Below are 27,577 nucleotides of genomic sequence, written 5' to 3'. Positions count from 1 at the left end.
GTATGGTTAAAATTAAAGTATGAAGCAACCCTATATAAATTACTATAAAGTCTAACTCTATCACCAAGAAACATAAATTAAGAATTGAGGTTGTAATTCTACTTTTAATCCTTTGTATTATACCTTAATACTACAGAAATATGATGCTAATTAAATGCATAGTCTGTTTTCATTTATATTGCCTATCAACATAGATGTGGGCCTTTTGACCTAAATAAAAGCCAATAATTTGAAAAAAAAAAAAAACAAACAAATTATTCCTATGAAAGGAGAGTTCTTCAGTTAATGAAATTCCAGAAACTCTTGTATGTCATCTAATCTATATCCAATTTGTTCATTATTGAAGACTTATCTATTTAAAAGGCAGAGTTAGAGAGAGGGAGAGACAGAGATCTTCCATCTACAGGTTCACTCCCCAAATACCCACAACAGCAGGGGCTGGCCAAGCCAAAGCCAGAAGCCCGAAACTATATCCAGATCTCCCACCTGGGTGGCAGGGGTCCAAATACTGAGGCCATCCTCCACTGCCTTCCCATGTGCTTTAGCAGGGAGTAGGATTGGAAGTGGAGCAGCCAGGACTAGAACCAGTGCTCATATGGGATGCCAGCATTGCAGGCTGCAGCCTAACCCACTGCACCACAATACTGGCACCTATTCTCCATTTATTCTAAGCAACATGAGTTATATCATGTTTTCTGTGTTGTAAGTTAGGTCTAGACTCTTTTCTCCCCATCCTATCCTTTTTACCATTGATGGCTGTTTTCTAACAATCAAATGAGACTGAAATACTGCTATTAAACAGAAGAATCACCAGTCTATTTCAGATGGCACAAAGAAAGGTTGTCTTTAATTGTATGTCCCCAACTTGCATATGAATGACTACTCCATTGGGGTAGAAGTCAACATTTCCCTTTACTGTATCACTGGGGCTCTCTTCTTCTAGTTCTTCAGTCACTGCTATATTCCTTTTTTTGAAGATGTATTTTTATTATTTGAAAGAGTTAAAGAGAGAGGTAGAAATACAGAGAGAGGTTTTCCATCTGCTGCTTCACTCCCTAAATGGCTACAATGCTCAGAGCACAGCTGATCTGAAGGCAGGAGCCAGGAGCTTCTTCTGGGTCTCCCACATGGGTGCAGGGGCCCAAAGACTTGGACCATCCTCCACTGCTTTCCCAGGCACATTAGCAGGGAGCTGGATTGGAAACAGAGTATCTAAAATATATACAAAGATCAAAAAACTCAAAAACAAAACAAACAACCGTGTTAGGAAACGGTCAAAGGACTTAAATAGGCATTTTTCAAAATAGGAAATCCAAATGGCCAACAAACACATAAAAAAAATGTTCAGGATCACTAACCAACAGAGAAATGCAAATACAAAACTACATTCACTCCCATTAGAATGGCTCTCATACAGAAATCAACAAACAAAAGATGCTGGTCAAGATATGGGAGGAAAGGTGCCCTAACCTACTGTTGCTGGGAATGTAAACTGTTACAGCCACTCTGGAAGACAGTATGGAGATAACTCAAAAATCTGAATATAGACCTACCATATGACCCAGCCATCCCAATCCTGGGAAATGAAATCAGCATATGAAAGAGATATCTGTACCTCCATCATGTTTATTGCAGCTCAATTCATAATAGCTAAGATATGGAATCAACCCAGATGTCCATCAACTGAAGACTGGACAAAGAAATTATAGGACATATACATCATGTAATACTGCACAGCAATAAAAAAGAAATATTGTCGTTTGCAACAAAATGGATAAAATTGGAAAACAAAATTATTAGCAAAATAAGCCAGTCCCAAAAGACAAATACCATATGTATTCCCCGATATGTGATAACTAATAGAACACCTAAAAAGTAATCTATAGAAGTGAAATTGACATTTTGAGGTGCAATGTCTTTGAATAGCCCTTGTCTTGACCGTTAAGGAATAGTTTTTTTATACTATGTGTTGAATTCTTTACTTAGGTTAGAGCTAATCATATGTGTGTAAAGTTAACTGAAAATAGATCTTAGTAAAAAAAATAAGAATGTGAATAGAAAAGGGAGGATGAAAAGGAATGAGAGTGTGGGTGGGAGGGTGGATACAGTGGGAAGAATCACTATGTTTCTGAAGTCGTATTTATGAAAAAAAAGTAATTCCATGTCTTTCTGTGTACCCACTTACATATGGAATCTAAAAAAAACTGAATTCATATAAGGAGAGAGGAAAAACGTAGTCATTAGAGACTGTGGGGTAGGAGGAATGGGGTGATGATAGTTAAAGGGAACAAAATTTCAGTAGGATAACAGAAATAAGTATGACTTTTCCTGAGATTAATTGTATAGCATGGTGAATATAATAATTAACTACTGTAAATTTAAATTTTGCTAGAAAATAAATGTTCTGACTACAGTATGTTGAATATTTATAGTAAGGAATGTTAATCAATTTAATTTAATCATTGCATTCAAAGATCATAATACTACTTTATACCCCATAAATATATATAGCTATAATTTATAAAAATTTAAAATAGAACTGATACATTTCAATAACAAGATGACATAAATATCAGAATTATCTGACAAAAAGTCAAAAGCAAGCATTATAAGCATTATCAAAAATCTTCCACAAGCAATTCTGAACACACCTGAAACAAATACAAAAATACCAGAAAGTCTTAGCAAAATATAGATCAAACAATGGAAATTACGAGATCTGAATAAGGGAGAGAAAAACAGATAGGGAGAAAAAGTTTCACAAAGAGAAGAGAAAAAAGGCAGAAAAGAAAAATGGATTCAAATAAATAATGGTGAAAAAATTTCTAAATTTGGCAGAATACATGAACTTATAGATTCAACAAGTGAGTGAACCCAGAACAGGATAAATTCAAATAGTTCCATACCAAAATCATAGTCTTCTGAAAACTGATGACAGAAACAAATCTTGAAAGCAGAAAGGGAGAAATGACACATTATACATAGGGGAAATACAATTTGAATGACAGTGGAGTTGTTATCTGAAAATAGATAGGACAGAGGAAATAGCATAATGTATTTCCCATGCTGAAAGAAAAGAGTTGTCAACCTAGAATCCTGTATCTAGTGAAAATATCATTTAGGAATGAAGAAGAAATCAAGACATGCTCAGATAAAGGAAAAAGTAAGACAACTTGTCATATCCTAAAAGAATGGCTACCATATCCTAAAAGGATGGCTTAAGGAAGTTCTCTAAATGAAAAGGAAATGGTTTTAAGAAGGAATATGGCAAAGAAAAAGAGGGAATGGAAGGGAAGAGAATGGAATGGAATGGAATGGAAGAGGATGGAGGGGAGGGAGAGGGGAGCGGAGTGGGAGGGAAGGGGGAAAGGAAGAAAAAGGGGGGAGGGAGGAAGGGAGGGAAAAAGAAAGAAAAAGAGGGAAAGGGAAGGAAAGGGAAGAAACAAAGAAGGAAAGGAGGGAGGGAGAAAGAATATGGAAAGGAAATGATATCAGTTAATATAACTGTCGGGGCCGGCGCTGTGGAGGCCGCAGCCTGCAGTGCCAGCATCCCATATGGGCGCTGGTTCATGTCCCGGCTACTCCACTTCTGATCCAGCTCTCTGCTATCACCTGGGAGAGCAGAAGAGGATGGCCCGAGTCCTTGGGCCCCTGCACCCCTGTGGAAAGACCCAGAGGAAGCTCCGGGTTCCTGGCTTCAGATCAGCACAGCTCCAGCCACTGCAGCCAATTGGGGAGTGAACCAGCGGATGGAAGACCTCTCTCTCCATCTGCCTCTCCTCTCTCTGTGTAACTCTGACTTTCAAATAAATATTTAAAAAAAAAAAACTGTCTTGTTCTCTTTGAGTCTTCCAAATTAACTTTCTACACTTCACCCAAACTAATAAAATGAAGACACAAGTAGTCTGTGGTAAGACTTTCTTTAAGAGAGAAAAATACTAGAGCAAAGACTAAAGGTGCCATACAAAGAGATATACTCAAAAACACCAAATATAAATCAAAATGTAACTCTTGGAATTGTTCAAACAACCTAAAGGAAGTCAGAAAAAAAGAAAATGGAAATAAAAAAGAAGTAAACAAAAAAATAAAATTGCAAATTTGACCAAAATGGCAATAATTTTATTAAGCTTAAATAGTATAAATGCACCAATTAAAAAACAGAGAAAGTTAGAATACATTAAAAAACATATTACATTAAAAAACTATATGTTGTGTATGACAAACTTACTTTAAATGTAATGGTATAGGCAGAATGGTGCTGTGGTGCAGTAGGTTAATCCTCTGCCTGAGGTGCCTGCATCCCATATAGGTACAGGTTCGAATCCCGGCTGCTCCTCTTCCAATCCATCTCCCAGCTGGGGCCTGGGAAGGCAGTGGAAGATGGCCCAGGCACTTGGGCCCCTGCACCTACATGGGGCCCGGAAGAAGCTCCTGGCTCCTGGCTTCGGATCAGCCCAGCTCCAGCCAGTGCAGCCATTTGGGGAGTGAACCAGCAAATGGAAGACCTTTCTCTCTGTTTCTCCCTCTCATCATCCTTAACTCTGCACCTCAAATAAATAAATAAAATATTTTAAAATAAATAACTAAATTAATGGATTAGTCAGATTGAAAGTAGAAGGATGGAAAAAGATCATGTAAATTTTCACTAAAAGACAGCAAGAGTAGCTATATTAATATCAGAGTCTATATGAAGAGAGACTATATATGCTCATATAGATCAGCAATATATATGCAATGTTATTACATAATAGATAATATTACTTATATTGTATATATGTAAATATATAGTATAATATAAAATACCTTTAGTATAATATAAAACATAAAGTATAACATAAAATATATTTCTGACTCCAAAGATTTAAGCAAGACAGATATCACATAATGTTAAAAGTCAATTCATCATGACCTAACAATCCTAAATATGTATATATCAAACGAAATTGCAAAATATTTAAAGCAAAAGCTGATTAAAAGGAGAAATACACAAACACACAATTATAACTGAAGACTTTAACATACTTCTCTCAATAATTGATAGAATAACTAGACAGAAAATCAGGAAAGATGCAGACCAACAGGATCTAACTAACACTTATAGAATACTTCACCCACCAAGAGTAGAATACATATTCTTTTATTATTTTTATTTATCTATTGCTTATCTGTTTGAAAGGCAGAGAGAAAAAGAGAGACAGAGAAAGAGAGACATCTTCCATCTTGTTGGTTCACTACCCAAACACTCACAATAGCAAGTGCAGGACAGGCCCAAAGCCAGGAAACAGGAACTCAATCCAGTTCTCGCACATCAGGGGCAGGGGCAGGAAAACCAAGTACCATCATCTGCTGTCTCTCAGGTTACACACTGGCAGCAAGCTCGAATTGGAAGCAGAGCCTGGACTTGAACTAGGGACCCTTATATGGGATGTATGTCAAACATCATCTTAAGCCACTGTACCAAACACCCATCCCAACATTCCTTTCAAATACCCAAAGAGCATATAGAAAGGCCCTATCAAAGATTAAAAGAAATTCTGAACAAATTTAAAAGAATGAAATGATACAGTGGAATCTGACTACAGTGGAATTTAGAAATCTAGAAATAAACAACAAAAGATTAACAAGAAAATCTCCAAACACTTTGAAGCTAAGCAACACACTTCTAAATAATCCATGGATTAAAGGGCAAGTCTTAAAGGAAATTAAAAAAAACTGACATTGAAGTAGACACAAAATAAATGGTGTTGAAATGAATAACCAAGAAAAAATATTAAAATTTGTGGGACACAGTTAAGAAATGCAGAGAGAAAAATTTATAGCACCAAATGCATACAATAGAAAAGAAGAAAAATCTGAAATCAATAACCCAGACTCCTACCTCAAGAACTTGGCAAAAGAAGGTGAAAATGAACTCTAAGCAAGCAGAACGAAGGAAATAATAAAGAATAGAAATCAGGGCCAGCCTTGTGGCACGACGGGTTAAAGCCCTGGCCTGAAGCGCAGACATCCCATATGGGCGCTGGTTCTAGTCCTGGCTGCTCCTCTTCCGATCCAGCTCTCTGCTATGACCTGGGATAGCAGTAGAAGATAGCCCAAGTCCTTGGGCCCCTGCACCCACGTGGAGAACTGGAAGAAGCTCCTGGCTTCGGATCAACACAGCCCTGGCTGTTGCGGCCAGCTGGGGAGTGAACCAGCAGATGGAAGACCTCTCTCTCTGTCTCTACCTTAAAAATCAAAAACCAGAAAACAGGGGCCATAGGCATTGTGGTGCAGCAGGTTAAGCTGACACTTGTAATGCTGGCATTCCACACTGGAGCCCCAGATCAAGTCCTAGCTGCTCCACTTCTAATCTAGGTCCCTGCCAACATGTCTGGGAAGGCAGCAGATGATGGCTCAAGTACTTGGGCCCTTGCCACTCACATGGGAGACCCAGATGGAGTTCTGGCATCCTTGCTTCAATCTGGATGAGTCTCTCTCTCTCTCTCTCTCTCTCTCTCTCCCCACCCCATCACTCTTCCTTTCAAATACATACATAAAAATTCTTTTTGTTATTAAAAAAAAGAAACAACCTAAATGTCTTCCAATGGGTGAATGGTTTTACAAACTATGATATGTTCACATCATAGAATCTGTTTTACAACAAAAGGAATGAGAATCACCTCATATCAATTAATATAACCACTATAAAAAACAAACAGAAAATAGCAACATGTTGAAAATTGGAACCCTGTGTGCTATTTGTATAATTCTAAACTGGTACAATTGCTATGGAAAATAGGATGGTAATTCCTCAAAAATATGAAAATAGAACTACCATATGATCTACAGAACTGCCTATGATCTATTGATCCCATTTATGGGTATATATATATAAAGAAATTGAAATCAGGGCCGGCGCGTGGCTCACTAGGCTAATCCTCCACCTTGCGGCACCTGCACACCAGGTTCTAGTCCCGGTCGGGGCGCCGGATTCTGTCCCGGTTGCCCCTCTTCCAGGACAGCTCTCTGCTGTGGCCCGGGAGTGCAGTGGAGGATGGCCCAAGTACTTGGGCCCTGCACCCCATGGAAGACCAGGAGAAGCACCTGGCTCCTGGCTTTGGATCAGCGTGGTGCGCCGGCCGCAGTGTGCCGGCCGTGGCGGCCATTGGAGGGAGAACCAATGGCAAAAGGAAGACCTTTCTCTCTGTCTCTCTCTCTCACTGTCCACTCTGCCTGTCAAAAAAAGAAAAAAGAAATCAAGGTCTTGAAGAGATATTTGCACACCTGTGTTCATAGCAGTTCTGTTTACAATCAGGAAGAGGTAAAAGAAATCCCAATGTTCATCCACGGATGAACATAAACAAAATATGATACATCACTAAATGGAATGTTACTCAATTTTAAAGGAAGAAAATAGTATTACATGTTACCACATGGATAAATCTTAAGGATAGTATGCTAAATGAAATAAGTCAATCAAAATTACAAATATGGGGGCAGCTGTTGTGGTGCAGTGGGTTAAGAAACCACACGCAATACCAGCATCCCATATGAGCACCAGTTTGAGTCCTAGCTACTCCACTTCCAATACAGCTCCCTGCTTAATGTGCTTGAGAAAGCAGCAGAGGATGACCCAAGAACTTGGGCCCCTGCTATCCATGTGGGAGACCTGGATAGAGTTCCAGGATCCTGGCTTCAGCTTGCCCCAGCCACAAATCATTGAGGCCATTTGGGGAGTGAACCAACAGATGGAAGATCTCCCTCTCTCTGTATAACTGTGTCGAGAGAAAGGAAGGTAGGAAGGAGGGAAGGGAGGGCAGGGAGAGGAGGGGAGGGGAGGGAGGGAGGGGAGAGGAGGGGAGGGGAGGGAGGGAGGGCGGGGAGAGGAGGGGAGGGGAGGGGAGGGAGGGGAGGGGAGGGGGAGGGCAGGGAGAGGAGGGGAGGGGAGGGGGAGGGCAGGGAGAGGAGGGGAGGGGGAGGACAGGGAGAGGAGGGGAGGGGAGGGGGAGGGCAGGGAGAGGAGGGGAGGGGAGGGAGGAAGGGGAGGGGAGGGAGAGGAGGGGAGGGGAGGGGGGAGGGAGGGCAGGGAGAGGAGGGGAGGGGAGGGGAGGGGGAGGGCAGGGAGAGGAGGGGAGGGGAGGGAGGAAGGGGAGGGGAGGGAGAGGAGGGGAGGGGAGGGAGGGAGGGAAGGGGAGGAAGGGCAGGGAGAGGTGGGGAGGGGAGGGGGAGGGCAGGGAGAGGTGGGGAGGGGAGGGAGGGGGGAGGGCAGGGTGAGGAGGGGAGGGGAGGGAGGGAGGGAAGGGAGAGGAAGGGAGGGGAGGGAGGGAGGGGAGGGGAGGAAGGGCAGGGAGAGGTAGGGAGGGGAGGGAGGAGGGGAGGGGAAGGAAGGAAGGGAAGGGAGGGGAGGGGAGGGGAGGGGAGGGGGGGATGGCAGGGAGAGGAGGGGAGGGGAGGGAGGAGGGAGGGGAGAGGAGGGGAGGGGAGAGAGGGAGGGAAGAGAGGGGAGGGAGGGAAGGGGAGGGAGGGGAGGGGAGGGAGTGAGGGAGGAAGGAAGGAAAAGAAAGAAAATAGTACTTTTAAAAACAACAAATATTACATGATTCCAACTATATAAAGTATTTTAGAGCAGTAAATTCATAGAAATAGAAAATTGGATGGTGGTTACAGGGGCTCGGAGGGGGGAAGAGAAATGGAGAACTATTGTTTAAATGGGTATAGAGTTTCAGATTTCTCAAGATGAAGAGTTCTGGAGACTGCACAACAACATAAATGTACTTAACACCTCAGAACTATACATTTAGAAGCTGCCATTGTGGCTCAGTGGGATCAGCCCATGCTTGCAATGTCAGCATCCCATATTGGAGTGCCAGTTCAAATCCCAGCTGCTCCAATTCTGATCCATCTTCCTACTAATGAAGACAGCAGAAGTCGGCCCAAGGACTTGGGGCCCTGCCACCCATGTCAGAGACCAGGATAGAGTTCCTGGCTCTTGGCTTGGCCTGGCCCAGCCTCGGCCATTGAGGCCATCTCATGAGTGAACTAACAGATGGGAGACTGATATCTCTCTCTCTCTCTCTCTCTCTCTCTCTCTCTCTCTCTCCATATGATATAAACAAATAAATAGATAAATCTCTTTTTAAAGAATTATTTTATTTATTTGAAAGGCACAATGACATGGGGGGGGGGAGGTGAGAGAGAGAGAGATCTTCTATTCACTGGTTCACTGTCCAAATGGCTGCCACAGCAGAGGCTGGGCCAGGCCAAATCCAAGAGCCCAGAACTGTATTTGGGTCTACCACATGGGTAGCAGTGTCCCAAATACTTTGGGCTATCATTTTCTGCTTTCTCAGATATATTATCAAGGAACTGGCTTGGAAGCAGAGCAGCCAGGACTTGAACTGTTGCTCTGATATGTAATTCTGGCATTGCAAGCAGGAGCTTAACATGCTGTGCCAAAACATAGCCCAAGATAAATAAACCTTGTTTTAAAAACTGTACACTTAAGGGGCCAGCGCTGTGGCGCAGTGTGTTAACGCCCTGGCCTGAAGTGCCAGCATCCCATATGGGTGCCGGTTGGAAACCTAGCTGCTCCACTTCCGACCCAGCTCTCTGCTGTTGCCTGGGAAAGCAGAAGATGGCCCAAGGCCTTGGGCCCTTGCACCTGCGTGGGAGACCTGGAAGAAACTCCTGGCTCCTGGCTCCTGGCTTCAATTAGGCGCAGCTCTTGCCATTGCAACCAACTGGGGAATGAACCATCAGATGAAAGACCTCTCTCTCTCTCTCTCTGCCTCTCTTATCTCTGTGTAACTCTGACTTTCAAATAAATAAAATAAATCTTTAAAAAAAACTATATACTTAAAATTGTTAAGATGGCATATTTGATCTTATGCATATTTTACCACAATTAGAAATAAAGACATTCATTATATAAAGTTAGTCTTATGTCTCATTTCCAATGATACATTATAAATCTCTATGTTGTACAAACCCAGCAGTTATTCTCAGAAATCTTATTGCATAATACCGTGTTATAAAAAATTGAATTTTTACATATATACATTTAAATGTGCCAAAAATTCCAACCTTCCTTTGGCATTTATTTTTAATATAGCCACAAGAATAAATTGGCCAGATTTCTTTATACCTCTGAGAGTGCTTATTCCTTTTCACATACTCCTCTTCAATCACCATTCCATTCCATTTCCCAACACTGTTCTCATTCTTCACTCTTCTAGTGCTCCCATCCTAATTCTTTCTCTAAAATCCTCACCCTGGGAGTCCTGAACCTAGTAGCTCTTGTCATTTCTGTCACTTGTCCCTATCTCAGCCTGCATTTATCTTACTGAGCCAGAACTACAGGCCAGGGAAGCTTTCACTAGATGATTGGACATAGAGAATTTCCACTCCCACTTGTCAGGAACTGGTATGGAAAGTTCAAGACCTAAAGTAAGGAAACAAGACTTCCAGAACAGACTTTTCCATAAGACTGAAGTAAAATTTTATGAGCTCACTCCAAAGTGAGGAGGAAGAAGTTGACAGAGTTGGCTTAAGCTCTTACTAAACATTGTTGGGGCAGGTCCCTGAGTCTCAAACATAACTACACTCATTATCATGAAACAATACAGCTCACAAATAAAAGGACAATTAGTTGGGTCAATGCTGTAAGGCTAAAAAACAATGCTCCTAATAATTAGTGGAAATCAAGCTAGGTAGAAACTGATTCCAGATTCACACTTAGATAAATAGCAGCTTTTCAGAGTAGAGCTGAATCAAAGAAGCGCAATCTGAGGCTGCACTAAACATGTTATTCCAAATTTTTCTGCAGCAAGTAGTTTGATGAGTGTCTCTGATTAATAGTATCCAGAAGCTGGCTCTTTGTGAGCACAGAGCTAGCTTCAAGGAAATGACCCATGCAGTCACAAAAGGCCCCCAACTCAAAAGGGCCCAAGTTTAGTTTAACATTCAGTTATATCACCATTTTGAAGTTATTGATAATTTTATCTTTAAAAAAATTATGCTTTGTAAATGATGTTCATTGAGACAATGAATTATGCACATGAGCAGAATATTTATATGCAAGAAAGAAAAATGTTTTACATTTTAGTATCTTTGCTAGAAATTTTTTCTGGATTTTGAATAAAACATTTTCATTTATCAAAGAGCATAGCCAATTAGCTCACCCAGTGTACCCATATGAGATAATCACTATTAATACTTGAGCATATATCTCATTTATATGAAAATGATATTAAATCACATATTTTCATTAATCCTTTAATATATGTATTAATACTTTGAAGATATACAGCTTTGTGTAACTAAATATACATTAATTTGTTGATTTTTATAATTATAAAAATCATACTAGAAGTGGGCATTTAGCCTAGCACATAAGACAATCGTCCTGACCCAGCACTGTGGCACAGCAGGTTAAGACACTGCTTGTGATACCAGCATCCCATAATGGAGGCTGGTTCAAGTCCCACCTGCTCTACTTCTGATATATCTTCCTGGTAATGTGCCTGGGAAAGCAGTAGATGATGTCCCAAGTACCTGTATCTGGCTAACCACATGGGAAACCAGGATGGAATTCCTGGCTACTGGATTCAGCCTGGTTTAGACCTGGTCACTGCTGCCATTTGTGGACTAAACTAGCAGATTGAAGATTCTCATTCATTTCTCTGTCTCTCTCTCTCTCTCCTCTCTCCTCTCCCTCCCTTTCTCCCTCCCTCCCTCTCTCTCCCTCTCTACCCCCATCACTCTGCCTTTCAAATAAAAAAATAAGTCTTTTTTAAAAAGACAATAGCTCATGTCCCACATTGGGGTATCTGGATTCAATTCCTTGCTCTGGTTCCTGACTTCAGCATATTGCTGATGCAGATCCTGGGAAGCAGTGGTTATGGCTCAAGTGATCAAGTGATTTGGTTTCTGCCACCAATATAGAAGACCTAGATTACAGTCCTAGCACAAGGCTTCAGCCCAGGCCCAACTTCAGCTGTTGTGGAGTGAACCCATGGATGGGAGCTCTGTGTGGATCTCTTCTCTTGAATAAATAAAAAAATGTAAATAAAAATATCTTATTGGGGAAAAATATTGGACAATACAGAAATGTAGAGGTAAGAAAGTGAAAATTGGTGGGCAGATGAGTGGCATGTAGTGCAGTGCCTTTTCTGGATCCTGCAGCTGGATGTGGGTGAGAGTGCTAAGTCCTCATCCCTCAAGTACATGTACATCATCCAGCCCCAAGTTCAATCAGAAGCTTCTGCTGGAGTTCTGTTATACCATCTTCAACATGCTCATGTTTTTTATTTAAAATCTTTTCTGATGGGGATTCAAAGTGGCCATATAGAGAAGCCCCAGTGTTTGCCTCCTCCTTTACCAAGACGTTCCTAAGCAATAATACCCACTAAGGCCCCAGAAAAATCTCTATATTCTAGCAGGGTAGACTGAATCCCAGGGATCCAGCTGGTCCCAGAATGCAATGGCAGCCCCAGATCCCAGTCTCACACAGCACTCTGCCTTGTGGCAGACAGTGAAGACAGGGCAGCTAGGGTAACTCTTAGTACTCTGGAAAAAAAGAGGCAAGGCCCATCAGAATTCATACTCTTTATCACTGCCTTCCCTCCCCGAACCACTTGAAAAATCTCTGGCTGTGGCTGGGATCCCATGCACCTGCTGAGTCTGACTGCTGAGACTCAGAGCTCCCTGCACACTGGGGACAGATACTACAGTGGGGTCAAGGGACACACTATGGAGTGAGTCAGTGCTCTGGATGGTGCATACATCAGGGTGGAGGAAATGCACTGGCATAATGAGCTCAGTTGAAATTGTAGTTCAGCTAGTTCACTCTGGCACAGAGAAAGCTGGGACTTTGAACACACCAGGAGGCTCCATCATCCCCTGACTATAGCCAGAGGTGCTCCACCATGCCGATCTTGAACATTATTCTGGGCTCTTGTCCCACCCATAAATAGTGGCCTGAACTCCCTGGCCCCACCCAGTACCCCTGGAGCTCAAGTGTAAGTCTTAGGTGCTCCACTGAGCCCCAGAGGCACATTCCAAGGAATAAAACCTTCAATCCAAAAAAAAAAAACAAAAAACAAAAAACAAAAACAAAAACAAAATTCTCTCCAGAAGTAACACAAACATGATGTCTTGAGATATGCAAAAATAAAAGATGAACAGGGAAAGCAATATGACTCCCCAAAAGGAAAAAAAATAATGCAATATTGGACTGTGAAGAATGGGAGATATACAAAATGCCTGAAAAAGAACTCAAAAGAATTATTGTAGGTTACTCAAAAACACAGTGACACAGTTAAATGAAATTAGTAAATCAATACCAGACATGGAAAGAAATTCAGCAAAAAGAGACATTGAAAAAGAGTCGAACAAAAATGTTAGAAATGAAGTATTCAATAAGTCAAATAAAAAACACAGCGGAGGGGTTGGCGCTATAGCACAGTGGATAAAGCTGCCACCTGCAGTGCCAGCATCCCATATGGGCGCCAGTTCGAGTCCTGACTGCTCCACTTCCTATCCAGCTCTCTGCTGTGACCTGGGAAAGCACTGGAGGATGGCCCAGGTCTTTGGGCCCCTGCACCCACGTGGGAGACCTGGAGGAAGCTCCTGGCTCCTGGCTTCAGATGGGCGTGGCTCTGGCCATTGTGGCCAGTTGGGGAGTAGACCAGTGGATGGAAGACCTCTCTCTCTTCCTCTCTTTCTCTTTCTCTCTCTCTCTCTCTCTCTCTCTCTCTCTCTCTCCCTCTCCTTCTCTCTCTGTGTAACTCTTTCAAATAAATAAATCTTTGAAAAAAAATGACATGATTGGGCCGGCGCCGTGGCTCAATAGGCTAATCCTCCACCTTGCAGCGCCGGCACACCGGGTTCTAGTCCCAGTCGGGGCGCCGGATTCTGTCCCGGTTGCCCCTCTTCCAGGACAGCTCTCTGCTATGGCCAGGGAGTGCAGTGGAGGATGGCCCAGGTGCTTGGGCCCTGCACCCCATGGGAGACCAGGAAAAGCACCTGGCTCCTGGCTCCTGCCATCGGATCAGCGCGGTGTGCCGGCTGCAGCGGCGGCCATTGGAGGGTGAACCAACGGCAAAGGAAGACCTTTCTCTCTGTCTCTCTCTCTCACTGTCCACTCTGCCTGTCAAAAATAAAAAAAATTAAAAAAAAAATAAAATAAAATAAAATGACATGATGTGAGCCTTAGACTCAATGAAATTAATTTGAATTTAAAAAAAAAAAAAAGCAAAGTGGAAGCCTTAGCAGATTTAATGAGGCAGAAGAAAGACTATCAAATCTAAAAGACAGGTCTTTTGAAATATCTCAAAAAAAGGAGGAGGAGGAAGAGAAGGAAAAGAGAGAGAAGAAAGAAAAAATTAGAAAGATGGAAAAACACTGTTTGGAATCCATGGAATACCATCAAAAGAACAAATATATGAGTCTTAGGAATTCCTTAAGAGATTGGAAAAAAGAATGGCTTAGAAAACCTACTCAATAAAATAATAGTAGAAAATTTCCCCACTCAGGAAAAGTTATGGACATTCAAATCAAGAAACACAAAGGGTTCCGGCACTGTGGCATAGCAGGTAAAGCCACCACCTACAGTGCCTGCATTCCATATGGGCACCGGTTCGTGTCCCGGCTGTTCCACTTCTCATCCAGCTCTATGCTATGGCCTGAGAAAGCCCTGCACCCACATGGGAGACCTGGGGAAGGCTCTTGGTTCCTTGATTCAAATCTGCACAGCTCTGGCCATTGTGGCCAACTGGGGAGTGAACCAGCAGATGGAAGACCTCTCTCTCTCTCTCTCTCTCTCTCTCTTTCTCTCCCTCCCGCCCTCTCTCTGTGTAACTCTTTCTAGTAAATAAGTAAATATTTTTAAAAATGTAAATGGATTTAAAGGGAGATGTAAGGACAAATACCATAATAATGGGGGATTTCTTTTTTTAACTTTTATTTAATGAATATAAATTTCCAAAGTACAGCTTATGGATTACAATGGCTTCCCCCCCATAACGTCCCTCCCACCCGCAACCCTCCCCTCTCCAGCTACCTCTCCCCTTCCATTCACATCAAGATTCATTTTCAATTCTCTTTATATACAGAAGATCAGTTTAGCATATATTAAGTAAAGGTTTCAACAGTTTGCACCCACATAGAAACACAAAGTGAAAAATACTGTTTGAGTACTCGTTATAGCATTAAATCACGATGTACAGCACATTAAGGACAGAGATCCTACATGAGGAGTAAGTGCACAGTGACTCCTGTTGTTGACTTAACAATTGACACTCTTGTTTATGGCGTCAATAATGACCCTAGGCTCTTGTCATGAGTTGCCAAGGCTATGGAGGACTTTTGAGTTTGCCGACTCTGATCATATTTAGACAAGGTCATAGTCAAAGTGGAAGTTCTCTCCTCCCTTCAGAGAAAGGTACCTCCTTCTTTGATGATAGAGATCTTTAACGTCCTTAGCTAAGTTTATTCCAAGGTATTTGATTGTTTTTGCGGCTATTGTGAATGGGATTGATCTTAGCAGTTCTTTCTCAGCCGTGGCATTGCCTGTGTATACAAAGGCTGTTGATTTTTGTGCATTGATTTTATATCCTGCTACTTTGCCAAACTCTTCTATGAGTTCCAGTAGTCTCTTAGTAGAGTTCTTTGAATCCCCTAAATAAAGAATCATATCGTCTGCAAAGAGGTATAGTTTGACTTCTTCCTTCCCAATTTGTGTCCCTTTAATTTCTTTTTCTTGCCCGATGGCTCTGGCTAAAACTTCCCGAACTATATTGAATAGCAGTGGTGACAGTGGGCATCCCTGTCTGGTACCAGATCTCAGTGGAAATGCTTCCAACTTTTCCCAATAATAGGGGATTTCAACACCCCATTTTCATCAGTGGACAGATCAACCAGACCAAATGGACCTAACAGATATCTATAGAACATTTCATCCCACAGCAGCAGAATACACATTGTTTTCATTAGTGCATAGAACATTCTCAAGAACAGACCATATACTAGGCTATAAAACAATCCAAAGCCAGGAGCCAGGAGCTTCTTCCAGGCCTCCCTATATATCAAATATATATATATATATATATATATATATATATATATATATAAATACATAAAATAAATAATCTAATGATAAATTTTATTACTATTTTCCTTCTGTAGCATGTAATTGCTGTGTTTTTGGTAAGAAGGTGTGACTAGAAAAAAATGTGAAAGATCATTTAAACCAAAGCCAGTTTTAAGGAGTATTCTCTCCTGTTGGTTTACCTTCATCTCAGAACTACAAGAATATTATGATCCAAAGCCAGGAGCCCCAGAGCTTCTTCCAGGTTTTCCACGTGCGTACAGTGGCCCAAGGAATTGGGTCATCCGCCACTGCTTTCCCAGGCATATTAGCAGGAAGCTGGATCAGAAGTGGAACAGTCAGAACTTGAACTGGTGCCCATATCGGATGCAGGCACTGTAGGCCAAGGCTTTAACCCACTGAACCATAGAAGCAGCCCCATAAGTAAAATTTTAAAACTATCTTCAGTATAATGAGAATAACTAATTATAAAATGCAATAATAAGCCTAATCATGAAAATAATACCATAAACACTTTTTAAAAAGTATAAAATCTATATATAAAGAAAGCCAGAAAACTTCACTGAAGCACACAAAAGAACATTTTTAAAAATGAAAATGCTGGACAAATGTTTATCCCAATAGTTAAGGCACTAAAGTGCCCATATTTCATATCAGAGTACCTGAGTTGAGAACCTAGATCAGGTTCCTGAATACATCTTCCTGCTAATGAAGACCTTAGGAGGCAGTGGTGATCACTCAATTAACTGGGTTCCTGCCAACTACCTGGAAGACCTAGATTATAATCCAGGCTCCAGACTTCAGTAAGGCAGGACTATAGACATCTGAAGAATAAACCAGCAGATGGGAGAGCTCTCTCTCTCTCTCTCACTGCCTCTCAAATAAATAAACAAATAAAATAAGCATACTAAGTTCCTAGACATGAATGAAAAACAATCATTCTAAAATTAAAGTATAAATCTAATGTCATTTTTTAACAAAGACCTAAAGAAAAATTTTAGAAATATGAAAAGTTGAATCTTTTTTTTTTTGACAGGTAGAGTAGACAGTGAGAGAGAGATAGAGAGACAGAGATAAAGGTCTTCCTTCCATTGGTTCACTCCCCAAATGGCCGCCATGACCGGCGCTGAGCCAATCCGAAGCCAGGAGCCAGGTGCTTCTTCCTGCTCTCCCACGCGGGTGCAGGCGCCCAAGCACTTGGGCCATCCTCCACTGCCTTCCTAGGCCACAGCAGAGAGCTGGACTGGAAGAGGAGCAACTGGGACTAGAACCCGGTGCCCATGTGGGATGCCGGCACCACAGGTGGAGGATTAACTAAGTGAGCCACAGCGCCGGCCTTGAAAAGTTGATTCTTTTTTTTTTTTAACTTTTATTTAATGAATATAAATTTCCAAAGTACGACCTATGGATTACAATGGCTTCCCCCCCACACCGTCCCTCCCACCCACAACCCTCCCCTCTCCCACTCCCTCTCCCCTTCCATTCACATCAAGATTCATTTTCAATTATCTTAATATACAGAAGATCAGCTTAGTATACATTAAGTAAGGATTTCAACAGTTTGCTCCCACACAGAAACATAAAGTGAAAAATAATAGATGATTTTTTTAAATGATGATGAAATCAGATCAGACCTATTGTCATGTTTAATCCCAGTGAGAGTCAAGTTGGGAATTGATAATTTCTTTTTTTTTTTTTACAGAAGATCAGTTTAGTATGCATTAAGTAAAGATTTCAACAGTTTGCACCCCCATAGAAACACAAAGTGAAATATATTGTTTGAGTACTCGTTATAGCATTAAATCTCAATGCACAGCACATTAAGGACAGAGATCCTACATGAGGAGTAAGTGCACAGTGACTCCTGTTGTTGACTTTACAAATTGACACTCCTGTCTATGGCATCAGTAATCTCCCTATGCTCCAGTCATGAGTTTCCAAGGCTATGGAAGCCCTCTGAGTTCTCCGACTCTTATCTTGTTTAGACAAGGTCATAGTGAAAGTGGAGGTTCTCTCCTCCCTTCAGAGAAAGGTACCTCCTTCTTTGAAGACCTGTTCTTTCCACTGGGATCTCACTCACAGAGATCTTTTTGCCAGAGTGTCTTGGCTTTCCATGCCTGAAATACTCTCATGGGCTTTTCAGCCAGATCCGAATGCCTTTAGGGCTGATTCTGAGGCCAGAGTGCTATTTAGGACATCTGCCATTCTATGAGTCTGCTGAGTATCTCACTTCCCATGTTGGATCACTCTCCCCTTTATTTATTCTATCGGTTAGTGTTAGCAGGTACTAGACTTGTTTATGTGCTCCCTTTGACTCTTAGTCCTTTCATTATGATCAATTGTGAACTGAAATTGACCACTTGGAATAGTGAGATGGCATTGGTACATGCCACCTTGATGGGATTGAATTGGAATCCCCTGGTATGTTTCTAACTCTACCATTTGGGGCAAGTCAGCTTGAGCATGTCCCAAATTATACATCTCTTCCCTCTCTTATTCCCACTCTTATGTTTAACAGGGATCACATTTCAGTTAATTTTCAACACTTAAGAATAACTGTGTGATAATTACAGAATTAAACCAGTCATATTAAGTAGAACAGACAAAAAAAATACTAAGAGGGATAATGTATTAAGTTGTTCATTAACAGTCAGGGCTATGCTGATCAAGTCACCATTTCTCATAGTGTCCATTTCACTTCAGGAGGTTTCCTTTTTGGTGTTCAGTCAGTTGTCACCGATCAGGGAGAACATATGATATTTGTCCCTTTGGGACTGGCTTACTTCACTCAGCATGATGTGTTCCAGATTCCTCCATTTTGTTGCAAATGACTGGATTTCGTTGTTTCTTACTGCGGTATAGTATTCTAAAGAATCCATATCCCATAATTTCTTTATCCAGTCTACCGTTGATGGGCATTTAGGTTGGTTCCAGGTCTTGGCTATTGTGAATTGTGCTGCGATAAACATTAGGGTGCAGACCGCTTTTTTGTTTGCCAATTTAAATTCCTTTGGAAAAGTTGATTCTAATATCCCAGAAATTTTTGCAAACAGAAGAATAATGAGAATAGACTTCTGCTACCGGAAAACACAACTTACATAAACTGACAACAATGAAAACATTCCAGGAACATAGCAATATGTAGCTGGGGATTTAATAGAGTTTTAAATCAGAGAGGAAGAAAATTAATATTCAATAAACAGAGTTATAATAACTTTTACTTATTTGGGAAAAGCTAGGATTTTTATACTTAGTTATACAAAAATAAATCCAAATGAATTGAAGATATAGATGCAGAAATCAATATACAGAAGAGCAAAAGAAAATACAGAAGACTCACCTAACAATATTGAGATAGGAAAGGCTTTCAAAGCAACTCACAAAATACAGAGGCTATGACTATAAACCAAAAAGTTATCTCTGACTGCAAAAAAAAATCTAAAATTATTCAAAAGAGGTGGGCATTGTGGCACAGCATGTTAATTCACCACTTGGGATGCCTGCATCCTATATTAGAGTGCTGGTTCAAGTCTCAGCAGCTCCACTTATAATCCAGTTTCCTGTTAATGCACCCTGGGAGGCAGTGAATGATGGCTCAGGTATTTGGGCCCCTGCTACCACATGGGAGACCTAGATGGAGTTCCAGGGTCCTGGCTTTGGCCCAGCCCCAAGAATTTGAGGAGTGAACCAGTGGACGGAAGATCAATTTCTCCTCTCTCTCTCTCTGCCTTTCAAGTAAATGAAAATAAATAAACATTTTAAAAGTAAAATAATATGAGCACAACAATCAAGTGTTTTATTAAAAATACTAAAAGATAAAACTGGGAGAAAATATTTTAGCAAATTAAAGCATTTAATATACATAAAGAGTTCTTTCAAATCAATAGGAAAAGAGAATTTAAAGAAAAATAGAAATAAGTATTTTAAAGATGAGAAGTACAACTTTCTAATAAAACATTTAAGAATGTTCAACCTTGGGGCCAGCACTGTGGCACAGCAGGTAAAGCCACCGACTGCAGCACCAGCATCTGATATGGGAGCCAATCCAAGTCTCAGATGCTCCACTTCAAATCCAGCTCCCTGCTAACGCATCTGGGAAAGCAGCAGAAGATGACCCAAGTACTGGGGCATCTGAGCCCATGTGGGAGACCTCAATGAAGCTCCTGGCCCAGCCCTCTCCCTCTCCCTCTCCTCCTCCCCCTCCCCCTCTCTCACTATTTCTCTCTCTACCTCTCTCATTATTTCTCTCTCTGCCTCTCCCTCTCCCTTTCTTTCTCTGTAACACTTTCAAAGAAATAATAAATAAATCTTTAAAGAAAAAAATGTTTAGCCTCATCAGTAATAAAAAAGAAGAAACAAGCCGGCGCCGTGGCTCAATAGGCTAATCCTCCACCTTGCGGCGCCGGCACACCGGGTTCTAGTCCCGGTCGGGGCGCCGGATTCTGTCCCGGTTGCCCCTCTTCCAGGCCAGCTCTCTGCTATGGCCAGGGAGTGCAGTGGAGGATGGCCCAGGTGCTTGGGCCCTGCACCCCATGGGAGACCAGGAAAAGCACCTGGATCCTGGCTCCTGCCATCGGATCAGCGCGGTGCGCCGGCTGCAGCGGCGGCCATTGGAGGGTGAACCAACGGCAAAGGAAGACCTTTCTCTCTGTCTCTCTCTCTCACTGTCCACTCTGCCTGTCAAAAAAAAAAAAAAAAAAAAAGAAGAAGAAACAGTGTGATTTTATTTTGCTATTACATTGGAAAAATGAAAATGATTAAACATTTGCTAAATATCCAGTGCTATTCATAAACAAGACTAGTATCTGCAAATACTAGCTGATAGAATAAAAAAGGGAGAGAACGATCCAACATGGGAAGCAAGATACACAGCAGACCCATAGAATGGCAGATGTCCTAAACAGCACTCTGGCCTCAGAATCAGCCCTTAAGGCACGCGGATCTGGCTGAAAAGCCCGTGAGAGAATTACAGGCATGGAAAGCCAAAACACTCTGGAAAAAAAAAAAAACTAAATGAAAGATCTCTGCGAGTGAGATCCCAGTGGAAAGAACAGGTCATCAAAGAAGGAGGTACCTTTCTCTGAAGGGAGGAAAGTACTTCCACTTTGACTACGACCTTGTCTAAATATGATCAGAGTTGGTGAACTCAAAAGTCTTCCACGGCCTTGGCAACTCTTGACAAGAGCCTAGGGTGATTACTGAGGCCATAAACAAGAGTGTCAATTTGTTAAGTCAACAACAGGAGTCACTGTGCACTTACTCCTCATGTAGGATCTCTGTCCTTAATGTGCTGTACATTGTGATTTAATGCTATAACGAGTACTCAAACAATATATTTCACTTTGTGTTTCTATGTGGGTGCAAACTGTTGAAATTTTTACTTAATATATGCTAAACTGATCTTCTGTATATAAAGAGAATTGAAAATGAATCTTGATGTGAATGGAAGGGGGAAAGGAGAGGGAAAGGGGAGGGTTGCGGGTGGGAGGGACGTTATGGGGGGGGAAGCCATTGTAATCCATAAGCTGTATTTTGGAAATTTATATTCATTAAATAAAAGTTAAAAAAAATGCAGTGCTGTTGATGAAGGTGTAAAGAAATGAACTCTCCTCAACTCTATTGAAAAGAATGATTGTGAACTACTTCAAATTTTTTTATTACTGGTTACTAAAATTCTACACTAAAATCTACTGAAATACTAATTATATATTTAAGTATCTATTTTAATTTTAAATGTTTATACCAAATCACCCAGCAATTCCATAGTGTGTCTTACATATTGCTTGCATTGAATGTTTCTGTCCTCTTCAGATTCATATACTGAAGCCCTGAAGTAGAGCCTCTGGGAGACAACTGCGTTTCGATGAAGTCATAAGGATAGGATCTTCATGACAGCATCAGTGTCCTTATAAGAGGCAACACCAGGGGCTGGCACCTCGGCTCACTAGGCTAATCCTCTGACTTGCGGCACCGGCACACTGGGTTCTAGTCCCGGTCGGGGTGCCGGATTCTGTCCCGGTTGCCCCTCTTCCAGGACAGCTCTCTGCTGTGGCCCGGGAGTGCAGTGGAGGATGGCCCAAGTACTTGGGCCCTGCACCCCATGGGAGACCAGGAGAAGTACCTGGCTCCTGCCATTGGATCAGCGCGGTGTGCCGGCCGCAGCGCGCCGGCCACGGCAGCCATTGGAGGGAGAACCAATGGCAAAAGGAAGACCTTTCTCTCTGTCTCTCTCTCTCACTGTTCACTCTGCCTGTCAAAAAAAATAAAAAAATAAAAAAAGAGGCAACACCAGAAAGCTTCCTGTATTGCTCTCATAATCTCTCCCAATCGTGGAAGGATACAAGGAAGCTGTCTGCAAGCCAGACGGAGGCCCTACACCAAGAACAGATCTGCCAATGATCTGATCTTGGACTCCACAGCTCTAGGACTGTGAGAAATGAATGTCTACTGTTTAAATCATCCAATCTAGTATTTTGTTATATCATCCTGACATCACTAAGATAAATATTTTATGTCCTTCAGACAATCCAACCTAAATTCTCAAGCTACTTTCTTCATGTTCCAATATAAACCAATATCTTATTCTCCTTCCTCCCCCAAATTCTTCTAGTCTTCAGAATTCAATGTGTGTCAAACCCCCTCCCCCACCAGCACAAGGTTTTCTCTGAAATCTTCTCAAGTGCAGGCTGTTTTGTTGTGGGCTTGGGGGCAGGGATGGCTCCCAGCTAAGCTTACTGCAGGTTCTTCCCTCCACGCATGAAAGAATCCAGAAGTGGAGGCATAAAGATATACAGGACAGTAGGATTTATTTGGAGCAAAACAAAATTCCAAGCTCAAGAACCAAGCCACAGGGCTGGGACTGTGGAATAGCAGGTAAAGCTGCCTCCTGTGGTGCTAGCATCCCATACAGGCACCAGTTTTTTTTTTTCAACTTTTATTTAATAAATATAAATTTCCAAAGTACAACTTTTGAATTATAGAGGCTTTTCCCCCCATAACCTCCCTCCCACCCACAACCATCCCATCTCTCACTGCCTCTCCCATCCCATTCTTCATCACGATTCATTTTCTTTTCTCTTTATATACAGAAGATCAACTTAGTATACACTAAGTAAAAATTTCAACAAACTGTACCCATATAGACACACAAAGTATAGAGTACTGTTTGAGTAGCAGTTTTACCGTTAGTTCACATAATACAACACATTAAGGACAGAGACTACATGGGGAGTAGGTGCACAGTGACTCCCATTGTTGATTTAATAATTGACACTCTTGTTTATGACGTCAGTAATCACCCTAGCCTCTTGTCATGAGCTGCCAAGGCTATAGAAGACTCTTGAGTTCACCAACTCCTATCTCATTTAAACAATGTCATAGTCAAAGTGGAAGTTCTCTCCTCCCTTCAGAGAAAGGTACTTCCTTCTTTGATGGCCTGTTCTTTCCACTGGGATCTCACTCACAGAGATCTTTCATTTAGATCATTTTTTTTGCCACAATGCCTTGGCTTCCCATGCCTACGGAACTCTCATGGGCTTTTTAGCCAGATCTGAATGCCTTAAGGGCTGATTCTGAGGCCAGAGTGCTGTTTAGGGCATTTGCCATTCTATGAGTCTGCTGTGTATCTTCCTTCCCATTGAAAATCATTCTCTCTTTTTTAATTCTATCAATTATTATTTTCAGACACTGGTCTTATTTATGTAATCCCTTTGATGCTTAATCCTATCTTTTTGATCCATTATGAACTTAAACTGATCACTTTAACAAGTAAGATGGCATTGGTACATGCCACCTTGATGGGATTGAATTGGAATCCCCTGGCACGTTTCTAGCTGTACCATTAGGGGTAAGTCCGAGTGAGCATGACAGGAACCAGTTTGAATCCCCGCTGCCCCACTTCTGATCCAGCTCCCTGGTAATGCTCCTGAGAAAGCAGTGGGAAATAGCCCAAATACTTGGGCCCCTGCCCCAACATGCGAGACCCGGAAGAAGCTCCTGGCTCCAGGCTTTGGATCGGCCCAACTCTAGCCATTGCGGCCATTTTTGGAGAATTGAATTAGCAGATGGAAGATATATCACTCTGTCTCTCCTCTCTCTCTATAACTCTGCCTTTCAAATAAGTAAATAATATTTTTTATAAATAAAAAACTAGGCCGGCGCCGTGGCTCACTAGGCTAATCCTCCACCTGTGGCACTGGCAGCCTGGGGTTCTAGTCCCGGTTGGGGCACCGAATTCTGTCCCGGTTGCTCCTCTTCCAGGCCAGCTCTCTGCTGTGGCCCAGGAGTGCAGTGGAGGATGGCTCAGGTTCTTGGGCCCTGTACCCACATGGGAGACCAGGAGGAAGCACCTGGCTCCTGGCTCCTGGCTTCAGATTGGCGCGGCACCGGCCGTAGCTGCCACTTGGGAAGTGAACCAACAGAAAAAGGAAGACCTTTCTCTCTGTCTCTCTCTCTCTCTGTCTAATTCTTCCTGTCAATAAATAAATAAATAAATAAAAGAACTAATCCATGCATAAACAAAAATACGAAAAAGCCCCTGAAGAAAAGCCCCCCTCCAAGGAAAAACATCCAACAGCAAAGAAGCCCCTCCACAAAGGAAAAGCCCTGACAAAGGGGAAAAAAACCCTAACAAGGAAAAAGTATTAGGTCAACAATGGTAGGTGTACCCTTTATACCCTCCAGAGGTGTGGGATGTGAAGTCTGGGGCTGCATCCAAATGAATATTCAAAGGTCAGCTGAGTTTGGGGTGGGACTTGACCATCACCCATTTCAGTGCCCTTTTTAGGAAATAGTGGAAGTGTCATGGCATCAGGTGCATGATGGGAGTGGGTGTGCCTCCCATGGTAATTTTATCATAATTATATTACAATGACCCAAGAGTCATGAAAGCACACATCATACAGCCATGTGGATATTTCCAGCTAGCACTGGTTGCAAGTACACAACATGTGGAACCTGCATTTCCACTACTCAGAGAAGGGCACAGGCTTTGCCGGTGCATGGGAGCTGGGCCTGCACCATGCATAGAAAGGGATATTCTGCCTGGACTGTGAACAGGAAGGGAAGGGAGCCTGGATGGTCCGCAGAATGGGATCCATCATGTGGGCTGTGCTAGGCTGTCATATGGTCCAGCTGCAGTTGTCCTGTGGCTGTTCAGCTATGGCTGTCAAAGAGGGAATCACTTGGAGCTGTCAATAATTGACACCTGTAGGTCTGAGAGGAGCTGTCCATGGCGGTTTGCCTGGGACTGTCAATTACCAATCTGTGTCATCATGCAGTTGGGCAAGGAGCTGTCCAGCATGACTTCTGCTATAGCTGTCAATCATCCACTGATGTTGTTGTGCAGGTTGGCAAGGAGCTATCAGACCTTAGCTCCTGCTCTCACCATTTATGTTCCCACAACAGCTTCTCTTTACTCAGAACACAACACGGGACTTCGTGGGTGCCAGCTCTGTGCTGCTCTCCGGCTCCAAGAGGTTAAAAACAAAAAGATGCACCTGAAGTTCCCTCTGCTTGTCTAAGCCTCAGGAGGAATTTGGGCTCCTTTGGCTGTAAGCCACTCTTGCTGCATGAAAATAGAAACCAGTCCTATTCTCAGTGGAGAGTTGGTTACCTACCAGAATTGTCTCATACTGAAGGTGTCCTAGGTGATATGATAAGCCATAAAAAGACAACTTGCACCCAAATTGGTCTGACATCTACCCTGTCAAATGTCCAGGATGCTAGGTCCCGAGGGAGGTTAAGGCTTTGTGGTGACACTCCATGGCCTGCCCTGGTCCTGTTCTATTGAGGACATGCAGAACATCCTGTCTGGCTGCACAATTCATAATGGGGCCACAGGCATTCATTTCATCTATGTTAGAGATGGCAGGCAGAGTGGTGAGACATTTGTTGAACTTGAATCAGAAGATGATGTAAAAATGGCCCTGAAAAAAGACAGGGAAAGCATGGGGCACTGGTACATTGAGGTAGTCAAGTCTCACAGAACTGAGATGGATTGGGTGAAGCACAGTGGTCCAAACAGCGCTGACACCGCTAATGATGGCTTTGTGCAGCTTTGAGGACTCCCATTTGGATGCACAAAAGAAGAAATTGTTCATTTTTTCTCAGGGTTGGAAATCATGCCAAACAGGATCACTTTGCCTGTGGACCCTGAGGGCAAGATTACAGTGGAAGCCTTCATGCAGTTTGCCTCTCAGGAGCTACCAGAGAAGGTACTAGGGAAGTGCAAGGAGAGAACAGGGCACGCATATATTGAAGTGTTCAAGAGCAGTCAGGACGAAATGAGGTCATACTCAAATCCTCCTCTGAAGTTGATGTCTGTTCGGCCACCTGGACCCTATGCCGGCCTGGCACAGCCTGGAGGTATACTGGCATTGTGAAGCAGGCAGGCCTGGAGAGAATGTGGCCTGGCGCCTACAGCGCTGGCTATGGGGGCTATAAGGAGTACAGCGGCCCCAGCAATGGCTATGGCTTCACCAATGATCTGTTCGAAAGAGACCTCAGCTACCGCCTCTCAGGAATGTATGACCACAGATACGGAGACAGCGAGTTCGTAGTGCAGAGCACCACCAGCCACTGCGTCCACATGAGAGGGCTGCCATATAAAGTGACCGAGAAAGACAGCTACAACTTCTTCTCTCCACTTAACCCAGTGAGAGTTCATATTGAGATTGGCCCAGATAGAAGAGTGACAGGTGAAGCTGATGTGGAGTTTGCCACCCACGAAGAAGCTGTGGCAGCGATGTCAAAAGATAGGGCCAACATGCAGCACAGATACATAGAACTCTTCTTGAATTCCACAACGGGGGCCAGCAACGGGGCTTACAGCAGCCAGATGATGCAGGGCATGGGTGAGTGCGCGACCAGGCCACCTACAGTGGCCTGGAGAGCCAGTCAGTGAGTATTTGTCATGACACTGGCTATAGTGGTCAGAACACCATGGGCGGTTTGGACTAGTTTTGTAGAAGCATTTGAGTTATTTTGAACAAATTTTCACAGGCAGCCAACAAGCAGTAAAAAAGCAGTTATTACCCTACAAGAAGCTGTGGGACCCATTTTGCACCATGAGTTTGTGAAATCTGGATTAAAAAAATAACTCTTCAGTGTTTTCTCATGCAAACTTTTCTTCTAGCATGTGATATTGAGTAAACTAAAACTATTTTCCACTTTTCTCGATTTACATTTTAGTAGTATCCTTCAGAGTGATGTTATCTGAGTTAAAGTAGTTTAAGTATGTTAAATTGTAGATCTTTTATACCACACACAGTGAACACCTTGGGCAGATGTACTTTTTTGGAAAACTCAAACATGCTATATCCCTAATTCAAAAAGAAACATCTCATGTTTGCTCATTCTGGTTTCTATTTTCATTTAAATATTTTAGGTCAAGTTTAAGCTTTTTTTTTAAGATTTAGTTATTTATTTTAAAATCAATGTTACACAGAGAAAGAAGGAGAGGGAGAGGGAGGGGGGAGAGAGAGAGAGAGA

The 27,577-nt window shown here is 42.4% G+C and overlaps 1 long non-coding RNA gene and 1 pseudogene across 4 annotated transcripts in view; one reads left to right on the top strand and one right to left on the bottom strand.

Moving 5' to 3' along the window:
• LOC149119675 (uncharacterized) overlaps positions 1 to 27,577 on the bottom strand; it is a 261,469-nt gene that overhangs the window by 182,013 nt on the left and 51,879 nt on the right. The window contains exon 4 of one of the 4 annotated variants that reach the window (XR_016227676.1): positions 15,490 to 16,405. The exons of 2 other annotated variants lie outside the window; for them this stretch is intronic. This is a non-coding gene — a long non-coding RNA (uncharacterized LOC149119675). Of the gene's footprint in view, positions 1 to 15,489; positions 16,406 to 27,577 lie in introns of those variants that run through there. One more of the 4 variants, XR_016227674.1, reaches the window with a different exon arrangement.
• On the top strand, positions 25,807 to 27,046 carry LOC100351288 (heterogeneous nuclear ribonucleoprotein F-like; annotated as a pseudogene).

This window comes from Oryctolagus cuniculus, chromosome X (assembly GCF_051225735.1).
Source record: "Oryctolagus cuniculus isolate XC-2025 breed Fujian yellow rabbit chromosome X, ASM5122573v1, whole genome shotgun sequence".
NCBI classification, from domain to species: domain Eukaryota; kingdom Metazoa; phylum Chordata; class Mammalia; order Lagomorpha; family Leporidae; genus Oryctolagus; species Oryctolagus cuniculus.
Note: the sequence above shows the minus strand (reverse complement) of the source record. Positions and strands in the feature narration are given on the sequence as shown.